The following is an 11,045-nucleotide window of genomic DNA, read 5'->3' as shown; positions in this document are numbered from 1 at the left end:
GCGGGGGGGGGGCTTTCTCACTCTCTCTCTTTCTCGCTGTCTCTCTGTAAATTACAAAAAAAATACAAAAGCAAGATGTGTACTTTTACTAAATGGAATGAAGATGGAGTGGAGGTGGGAGATTATTTCTGGTGAAAGAAATATATGCTTGAAAACCTGAGATAAGAGGGTACAGATTGAGTATCCCTTATCTAAAATAATAATGAGTCATCTTAGGAATGGGACCCAACTCTAAACATGAGATTCATTTATGTTTCATATACATCTTCTACACATAATCTGAATGTAATTTTATCCAATAAATGTATATGACAGTGTTTTAAATATAATGTTTTAAATTGTCATATAATTGTATATATTTATAGAGTATAGCATTATTTTTCAGTACATGAAACACAATATGCAATAATCAAATCAGTGTAATTAGCATATTTATCACACCTCTAACATTTAATCATTACTTTATGTATTGCAACACTTTGACTATGATCCATCATATGAGACAGATGTGGAATTTTCCACTCTGATGTCATGTGCTCAAAAGGTTTTGAATTTTGGAATATTAGGGATTTCTGATTAAAGACAATCTACACAGTGTGTGAAACTCATTTCCTGAGAAAATGAGAAGACTCAAGAAATAAGCAAGTAACATCCAGGTTATGTAAGATTTTGTAGAACCTCTTCTTATGTATCTGCCCAATAGCAGTGAGAAGCCACTGATTCGACGTAACTGGTTGGAAGAGAACATAATCAAATTTGTGCTTTCAGAAAGATGTTATTGGACCTTTTGCTAATTAGACATCAACCATCTTTATAGATGCTTCCAAGACCAACTTCTCAGCTGGCTCTAAGACAAGGAATCAGAAGAAAGCATGAGTCAGGGGCTCCCCATGATTGGATGCCTCTAATCTCTGCTGTCCTGTTGGCAATAGCTCAAGTGTGTTACGATTTCGTCACCTTTCTTATCTTGGCTTCTGGTGCCAAGAAGCTTTCAGCATATCCAGCGTCCTTCTGCCTTGACACTGATGTCTTCCTTTCCTTGGAAAGGAATGAAAATACTCAGTTCCAGCCTCATTAAAGGTCAAACTCATTGGTCAGCTAATCTCTACTAAAGTAAACTCTGATCATTTTGGGTTTCATTCTTCCTAAGAGAGAAAGAGAGAGACTGAGGTTGAGAGTGAGAGTTTAATGGTGTATAGCATGAGCAGTGTACTAGTTATGCATAGTTTTAAGTTATCTATTGATCTATGGCAAATTGTAAAGTAAAAACCAACCAAACAAACTTGTTTTACACAACAAATACATTTGAGAAACACTATGCAATAGAAGTTAAATAAATCATACTCTTCCATCAACAAGAAAAAAAAGAAAAAAATTCAGTTGGTTATTAATGTTGAAAAAACATAAAAAATAATTTTCTCTTCCTATCCCCCTATCTCACGGACTCATATCATATAGCATACCAAACTTTAAGAAATTTCTCATTAAAGAAGCTCCTTTAATTTTATTTAAGCCAGGGCTTTTCCAATTGAGTTTGAGTTTGGCATGAAATATTTTTTTTTCCTAAATGCCTTGCCCTGTGGGAAAGGTGGAGAGGAAAAACTCACTAATATGGGGGGTAGCAGGGAGTTTTCCTCTCCAAATTCCACATCTCTAAGAGTAGAACATCTGGGTTTCCTATTTTCAGCTGAATTTTGAAATTACACCATTCTCTTTAGACTTCTTCTATCAGTTTCTTCCTTGAGCCTCCCAGATTTCAGGCCTAGAAAAGCTAGGCCTGAAACAATACTTCATCACTATCAACAATTGTACAGCTGGAAAGCAGACAGCTTCATGTTGGGAAGAGTCTCTGATTAAGCTGGCAGAACTGTGAGATGAGAATGAATGAGACACTCTTCTCCTGGGCATCTGTCTACCTATTCATCTCCTTCCTTTCCTTCCATCATGAAAATTACTGGAATTCTAAGAGGTTAAGAATATAGGGAACCAGCAGTTAGCATAATGGCTGTGTCGCTGGACTCCCACGTAGTCGACCACGGTTCGCATCCCGGACCCAATGGCTTAAAACTCACGCCAGGCGTGTGTGCGTGCATGCCCAAGATCCCGAGAGGACAATGGAAGAGAAGGAATTGTGGCGTGACCATCCCCCTTGGGGAGTGATTTCTCGCTTTCTGTCTCTATGTCTCTCTCTGTCTGTCTGGTGAGCGCAAGCACCCTATAGCGAAAACCTTTTCAAAAAAATAAATAAATAAAAGAATAATAGTTGAAAAGGATTGGACTCTACTTCTACTTTGAGGAACTCACCAAGTGGTGGGAGAAGTGAACAAGTAATCAAGCCATTTTGCTAACATAGGTTCCATGTACAGAAAAGAGAAAAAGGATTATGGTGTGATGAAGGCTAGGAGGGGAGCTTACATAATCTGTAAGATTTGGGGGAGAGCCAAGAGACTTGGAGAAGGAAGGTCCAGTTAAGGTAAGTATTGAAGGACGAAGAGGCATCAGCCACATGAAAGGAGCAGAGAGGGGGTACTCCCAGGTAGGCTGTGCTTGCCTGTGATTTCCTTTTAGTGACACAGTGACAGTTCTGAATGAAGAAGCCCACTCTGGCTAAAATAGAATATGTTTTTTGTTTCTTTCCCAGTCATTTCAGAAAACTCAGTTTTTCTGCCCTCAGGACTATGTTTAGAGTCCTTATAACTAGTTTCTAGTTAGGTCCCAGCTGAGGGAGGCAATAACATTTCTCACAGAAATGTCTCCAATAGCAGGGGTCAGAGGCATCCAGCAATTTTCTTGCATAATATTAATTGAGCTCCAAGGTCAGGAGGTGATGAGTGGAGCTCATTAGAACAAATGATTTCTGTTTGAATAAAAAGACCTTTGGGGTTCTTTCAAGATCTTGCCTAAATTCAGTAATTATGTCTACCCTATGCTTTAAGCAAACAGCTATGAAATAAGGGTGCTTAGAGATGAGGGAAGGAACAGGAGGAGATTCAGCTGAGATTGACTGAGTTTTTGTTTTAGCTGGAGTTTTGCGAAAGAGCTGGGCTCATGCTTCTCTGACTGGATTGCTTGGGGACATGCTGTGAGCAAGAGATGTGTCCATTATAGTGATCATAAGCTTTACACAGATCTCATTCACAGAAAGGTTGTGCAAATGTTTGCTGGCATCATCACTGTCAACATTGTAGTGGAAATTGTGGTTGTCTCTCCAATATCCATTTTCATAAATACCTTGATTTTTATTCAGAACAATACTTCTGTTCAAATCCATGTGGTTTGTGAGAAGAAGACTGCATATGGACATGGCTCAGAACTATTTTATCGGGTCATTGGAAAAATTATGATGGGGAACCAGCAGTTAGCATAGTGGCTATGTCGCTGGATTCCCATGTAGTCGACCGTGGTTCGCATCCCAGACCCAGTGGTTTAGAACTCACGCCGGGCGCATGTGCGTGCATGCCCAAGATCCCAAGAGGAGAATGGAGGAGAAGGGAGTGCGGTGTGACCATCCCCCCTCGGGGGGTGATTTCTTGCTTTCTGTCTCTCTGTCTCTGTCTGTCTGGCAAGCGCACGCACCCTATAGTGAAAACCTCTAAAAAAAATTATGATGCATTTTTGCATAGAAACACATAGAAAAATACATCATGACTTTTCCGACAACCAATAATTAATAAAACCACATATCCTGGCCATGGTGACAGTTCAGGGCAGGACATGTGGTCCTATTTGAATCAATTAAATATAAAGAAATGTTTTCTAGGAATTTCTGGAATTACACTTTCTAATTTTTCTCACAGAGCTTTTAATAGCAACCACCTCCCTTATCTCTTGATGTGGCCCAAGAATACTAGTTGTTAGTAGCCTTTTTTTTTTTTTTTTTTTTTTTTTTTGTGGAGAGGTTTCTGCTATAGGGTGTGTGTGCTCGCCAGACAGACAGAGACAGAGAGACAGAAAGTGAGAAATCACACCCCAGGGGGATGGCCACACCGCAATCCCTTCTCCTCCGTTCTCCTCTTGGGATCTTGGGCACGCACGTACATGCGCCCGGCGTGAGTTTTAAGCCACCGGGTCCAGGACGCGAACTGCGGTCTACTACATGGGAGTCCAGTGACATAGCCATTACGCTAACTGCTGGTCCCAGTTAGTAGCCATCTTGTAACCAGGAAGTGCAACCTACCTGATACCCTGGTAAACACAAGAGAGATGAAAATGATGACATTGTGGAGCTGCTGAACTAAACCAATATTTCTCTATATCAAGAACTTTGTTATTCATCCACATAGTCTCTTTATAGTAAAAGCCACTTCCAGTTAACTTTATTAACTATAAAACAAAGCTGCTCAAATGATGAAGAAAATACTGGAAAGTGGAACCTTGCTAATAACAAATCTTAGAGTACGAAGTTGGTTGAGGTGGCTTGAAAGGCACTGACAATGACTCCAATTGGTTGTTCAGTTGCCCAGACACCTTGGCAAAGAGACCATCAAGATCACAGCATTGGACTTTGTAGAACGAAAAAACAGATGTTTTGGTTGGTGAATTGGTGTGCCCCTAGAAACAAACATTGTAGAATGCAACCATTTTCTCTCCAGAAACATCATCTACCTAAAGTCCAGATATCTGCTAGAATTACAGAAGCTTTTGGAGAAGATAACACACAGCAGCCATGGGAGTTTATTTTCATATTTCCACTTAAGAAAGAACCTGCTGTGAATGTAGTTAGCTAACAGATTCCAGTTGCTGCAAATTTGAGACTCACTTTCCTTCCTTCTCTCTCTCTTCATGGTGTAAGACCTGCATCACAGTCTGAAGGTTCTCTCCAATCTCCTTTTGTTTTCTCTTTTTAATCCTTTGTAGGTGTTTCATCCAATAAATCTCAATAAATCTCCTGAACACCTGATTCTATCTTGTTTCCTGTGTCTCAGAGGACTTAACCTGATGCACATTGCCTGGACTCTTGAATGGCTGGTTTAGCAAACTGTGGGATGAAAGTGTGATGTCCAGCATACTTCATTACATATGCCAAGGAATCAGCAGCTGCTGTTCTCAGTTTATGTCTAGTGAAGGCATCTTCATGAGCAAATTTGAAATAAGGGAGTAGATTAAAAAACGTGCTGGCAGGCAACAACTTAGAAAAGGCAAGGCAGCAGCAGCAACAAACAGGCATGAAAAGGAAACAATAATATAAGTTCTCTTCTTTCTAAGTAAGTTAATCATTCAAAGAGGTTATATGCTGTGCTTTTAACAGGAGATGGATATGCTTGTAAAGCTTTCAGATAATAGAATTTTCAGGGTTTTTAGACTTTGTCCCAGTACACATCCCTTATTATTGACTAATTTCTTATTCTGCCCACCCCACTATCAAAGCAAGCTGCATGCCATGATCAAAAGGAGATTAATCAATTTTACCAGACTGGTTTGAATGGAAACCTCACTTTCACTTGCCAGGAGCCTGGCATCTTACTCCTGGGAGGCCTTGATGATCTTCATGGCATGAATTTCTCTGTCCTGTTCTAGACTCCTTTAACACATTGTGTGGGTCCTCATACAGCCCTCGGTGCCACTATCTTCCCTTCTCAGCCATGACTAAGGCCAGATCCTGTTCAGATCAGTATCCCAGTGCCTGGTACAGATCAGGGTGCTATATAGCCTTTTGCTGAATTTATTAAATCCATAGATTTATAATGATGTGTAGTCTGAGGAGGCACTGGGCACAGGAGTAAGAACATGGGCAAAATGTAACAGTGTCGTTTTACTTATTTCAAGAAAGTCTGTCTGTTTTATACACATTCCTAAGAACTTTAGCCAAGAGGGATGAGAGGCAGAGAGCATATTGGTCAAATACATAAACTTTGAAGTTGATTTGCCTGAGTTAAAATCCTAATTTTTCTCCGTACCACTGACCTTGAGCAAGTTACTTAATTTCTCTGTGTTCTTCCCAGGGAGGGGACACAAAACCACTATTCAGGCAACTGGGACTTGGGCAGATGCTTATGTTAACATGCATATAAATGCATGTGTATATGTAGACTTGCATATGTATATATGGCTGTGCATTTCTATGTAGGCTGACACCTACAGTTCTCTTACATTGTCACTTCAAAGTTGTTTGGTAAGTTTGGTGACATTGATCATTCATTCAATGAATAAACATGTATTAAGCACCTAGGAGGTGGCAGACCCCATTAGGAGCTGAGGAAAGAGCCATGAATTAAACATGTTCCCTCACTTTAAGGTACACAGTCTATCACCAGTGAACAACTGTGATGCTGTGTGTTAAGGACACGGGCAGGGTCCTTTAGAAGCACAGCAGAAGGTGTGAGAAACTCTCTTGGGAGAATGGAGGAAGGGCATGAATACTTGAGTTGTCTCATGAAGGCAGCTGTGTGTAGGGAGAGAACTGGGAGGATGCTTCAGGTAGAGCGGTGTGGAAGAACAAAGTTGGGGTCAAATGAGAGGGCAGGTAACATAGGTGATTGGGTACTTCCTTTGAATTTGTGTGAATTTTTTTTTCCAAATAACTGTTATGTTTTTAGGACATAAATCCTTATTACACTGATTGGACTTGAGTACTTAATAAAGAGAATAAGTTTTTATTTTCTTTCAGCTCAGGGTTGCCATGAAATTATTACTGAGAAACTAAATGTGTCAGAAACTGAGCAAATATGAGAGATTCTGTATTAGACATGATTATGAGCATATTCCCCACGCTATCTCAACCCCATACCGAAGGGTTATATGTAGCAGTATTCACATATGATATCTAGATTATAGAGATGTTATCATTGAGCAAGAAAGATAATCACAGCTTTGTGTACACATGTATTTTCCCCCACCCATACATATATACATATGTGCACACACACACACAGGCAGGCAAAGTGGTTTGGCCAGGACAACACCTTCAGAGGGTAATTAACTTTGAGAAATGAAAATACTTAAAAATCAATTAAGATATCATTTCCAGGGAAATGGAGGGAATCAGGATCAGGAATTTCCAGAGAGGACTAATTTTCTCAGTAATGTGGCCTCCCCTTGAGGAAAAGAAGACAACAATCTCTCCTAGACCATGAGTTGATTGTACCTTCCAGGTAGATGATGGGCAGGTGCAGAAATCTCATAAACCCTGACATTTTTCCAGGGTTCTTCACCTTTGCAATCTCATCATCTTCTGCAATGGGTTCACAATGTTTCTCCAAAATGAGATTACATCATCCTTGTGCTAAATGCCATTCATTCTAGTTCTTGCTAAAGTATCCAATCTTCTTCCACTTTATGAAACCATTTTGCAGCTCTTAGGACTCTTAACACAATTGTTCCTCTTTCTAAGAGTAGAATTGCTAGGTCATAGGATAAATCATTTTGAGGAACTGCTAAACATTTCTAAAGGTGGCTACCCTATTATACCTTTCCTCCAGCTAGGCAAGAGGGTTCTAATTGCACTACATCATCACCAACATATGATATTATCTGTCTTTCTGATTGTAGTCATCCTAGCAGTAGGTATGGTATCTTGTCATAGTTTTGATTTGCGTTTCTTAATGGCTATTGATGATGTGTACCTTTTCATGTGCTTGTTGACCATTTATATATCTTCTTTGGAAAAAATGTCTACTCAGATACCTACCTCATTTTTTTTTAATTCTATTACTTGTCTTTTTATTATTATTAAGTCATAAGAGTTTTTTTTTTTTTTTAGACGTTTTTGCTATAGGGGTGCATGCACTGGCCAGACAGACAGAGAGAGAGACAGAGAGATAGAAAGTGAGAAATCACCCCCCAGGGGGGATGGCCACACCACAATCCTTTCTCCTCCATTCTCGTCTCAGGATCTTGGGCACGCATGCACACGCGCCCCACGTGAGTTTTAAGCCACGGGGTCCGGGACGTGAACTGCGGTTGACTACATGGGAGCCCAGCGACATAGCCATTATGCTAACTGCTGGTCCCTAGTCATAAGAGTTTTAACATGCTCTTGATCTTTCTTCTTGACTCTTGGCTTGTGGACTGGGAGCTTAAGCATCAGCTGCAAGGATAACAGTCTTACAAAGACTGTTTAACCATATTCCACAATTGTGTAAGCCATCTACCTATAATGAATCCATGTATCTCCTGTCGATTCTCTTTCTCTGGTTGAACCCTGACTGTTGGACTCTCAGCTCCACATTCTTGTTTCCTGCCCCACTACTCTCCACACACAGCCCTGCTCCAGCCAAATTGTCCCCTAAGACCATCTTGTTTTATCCCTTTATATCTCATGTTTGTTTCTTCTACTGCATAGGTTTTCCTAGCTTTGTTCACCTGAAACTTTATCTGTCTCGAAACCACCCCATATTCTCTGTCATTCATAGAGACTTCTAATCCCACCACCTTCCTCCTTTGAACCGTATACTATGGTTTATTTCCTTGAAAATCATTTTCCTTTTCTGTAATCTCAAAGGGCAGTTGAAAGGAATAATGAAGACTATGCATAGACAATATCCTCAGAGTTTCTGGCTCATGACAGGTAATTCTATTTATTTTCCATCCCAGAGTATGTGAAAAGCTGTGTTAATAGTGTCATATGTTTCCAGTTTTGTAGATCTGGAAATGAGGACAAGAGGTTTAAATGATTCATGTTTTTATGCATTTTCCACTTTTCTGTGGCTTAGGATTTCTTCTTGAACAACTTGCTCTTTGTGCTCTGGGTTCCAATGTTGAACACACCCATTGTGTAAAGGCCTGTATTTGCAAGTTGATGGTACTGAAAACTTGTAGCCATAAAATGCTTCCTTTTATTGTATGAAATAATTTGAGGGGATTGAGGATTCAATAAATGGCAATATGTCTAATTAGTAGCAATGGATCTAATTTATAGCAGTGTCTCATGTTACGTCATGTTTCAAAGTAATTTTTCTTATTGGATCCTCACAGTAGCCCTTGCTGTAAGATAGGCATGGTGGTTGAATGGTGGTTGAGAATATTCTGCTAGCGATGACACTGAGGCACAGGCAGGGTTTTTTTTTTTTTTTTTTTTAGGGATTTTTGCTATAGGGTGTATGTGCTCACTGGAGAGACAGAGACAGAAAGGGAGAAATCACTCCCTGGGGGAATGGCCACATCACAATTCCTTCTCCTCCATTGTCCTCTTAGGATTTTGGGCATGCATATACACATGCCTGGTGTAAATTTCAAGCTACCAGGTATGGGACTCAGACCCATGGTCGGCCATGTATGTAACCGCTACTTCATCTGCTGACCCTGGCACAGGTTGGTTTAAGTTATATATCTCAGGCTCACACTAAGCAATTAAAACTCACAGATCTTGATTCCCAGGCTAGTGTTCTTTTTTCTGCCCTATCCAATAAGCAAAATGAAAGGAAGATTGACCTTTATTTCAAGGCAAAACCCAGTTGATCAGCATCTATTAGTTAATCCTGAAACTGTCCATGTTTGTTCTGTCACTTGGCATTTGCTTTATTATATACCATTCATATCCATGCTTCTATTGGCTTGCCTGCTGTCACTCTGTAATCTGGGATGCTGATCACATGTGTCAGATATGAAAAAAAGGTTACATTTGTTAGTTATTCTATTTATCTATTCTTACTTAACAAAACACCCTAAAACTTAGTAACTTAAAATGACTATTTTTTTAAATCTTTCTGTGAATTGGTTGGTTAGTTCTTTTAGTGTCAACTGGGTTCACACAAGGGCTTCTTGCAATGGGAGAGTCAGCTGGGCTGGAAGATACAAGATGGCCTTATATATTTATTTATTTTTGAAATATTTTTGCTATAGAGTGTGTGTGCGCTCATCAGAGACAGAGACAGAGAGACAGAAAGTGAGAAATCACCCCCCTCCCCCGGGGGGGTGATGGTCATGCTGCAATCCCTTCTCTTCCATTCTCCTCATGGGATCTTGGGCACACATGCATACTCACCTAGTGTGAGTTCAAAGCCACCAGGTTCAGGACTTGAACTGTGATCGCTCATGTGGGAGTCCAGCAATGTAATTGCTACGCCATCTGCTGGCCCAAAAGATGGCCTTATTCTTAAGTCTGGCAGTTGGTATTAACTGTTGTTCATATGACCTGGTTTACCTTCATATGGAGTCTCCCCTTTAGTAGGCTAGCCTGGTAGTCTCAAGGCAGTGTTCCCAGAGCACAAAGCCAGAGAATGCAAGGCCTGTTGAGGACTGAGGTGTTACCATACACAGCATCAGTTTGACCAGCATTCTATTGGTCAAAGTCATCACAAGGCCAGACTAACTTAAGGGTAGAGATGGGAAGAAACTCATGTTGCAAAGAATCATGGGATAAGTTATTGGGGGTCTCTTTAGAAATGGTGGTATAAGGAATCATATGTATTAAATGAAGAGAGAAAGTAGATATAGCTTTCTCACGTTACTCTAGCAGTTTTGGTTAGTGTTCATCAGCTATCACCACATAAGAAGAGGCTTGGTTTTCTCAAGCTCACAGTGCTTTTCCCTCCTGCCTCTTATCTGGTTACCAGACAGAACCACTGCTTTCATCCACCTGGACCAACTTAGCACTAAGCTCTAGGGACTGATAAACATTTTCTTAGGTATTCTCAGGTGTACTGGTCATTTTTTTTTATTAAGTCCCAGTAACATGTTTAGGCATGAAACCAAAAGCCTTAAGGCTTTCGATCTCAAGCGAGGATCATCAGGATCTTATGTGACTGACCGTGCAGTTCAAGTCCCAGACCTGGGAGCTTGAAAATCATGCTGGAAGCATGTGAGCATGTGTCCAAAATCCTAAGAGGAGACTGAAGGAGAAGGGATAGCAGCACAGCCACCCCCACTGGGGGTGATTTCACTCTCTTTCTCTTTTGCAAGTGTTCATACCCAATAGCAAAACTAAAATAAATAAATTATTGTCCATTTGACCCAGAAAAAGTTACTGTTTTGAGATTTGAGGCAGAGTCCCACCAGAAAATGTATTTCTCCTATACTGCTGTTATCCTAAGGACTCCTATTCTTTAGTGAACTCAAAAGAAGAGATACTTTGGTATATTATTCAGGTTTCCATACCAAAATATCAT

Source organism: Tupaia chinensis, unplaced genomic scaffold, assembly GCF_000334495.1.
Source record: "Tupaia chinensis unplaced genomic scaffold, TupChi_1.0 Scaffold000115_1, whole genome shotgun sequence".
Taxonomy (NCBI): Eukaryota; Metazoa; Chordata; class Mammalia; order Scandentia; family Tupaiidae; genus Tupaia; species Tupaia belangeri.
Note: the sequence above shows the minus strand (reverse complement) of the source record.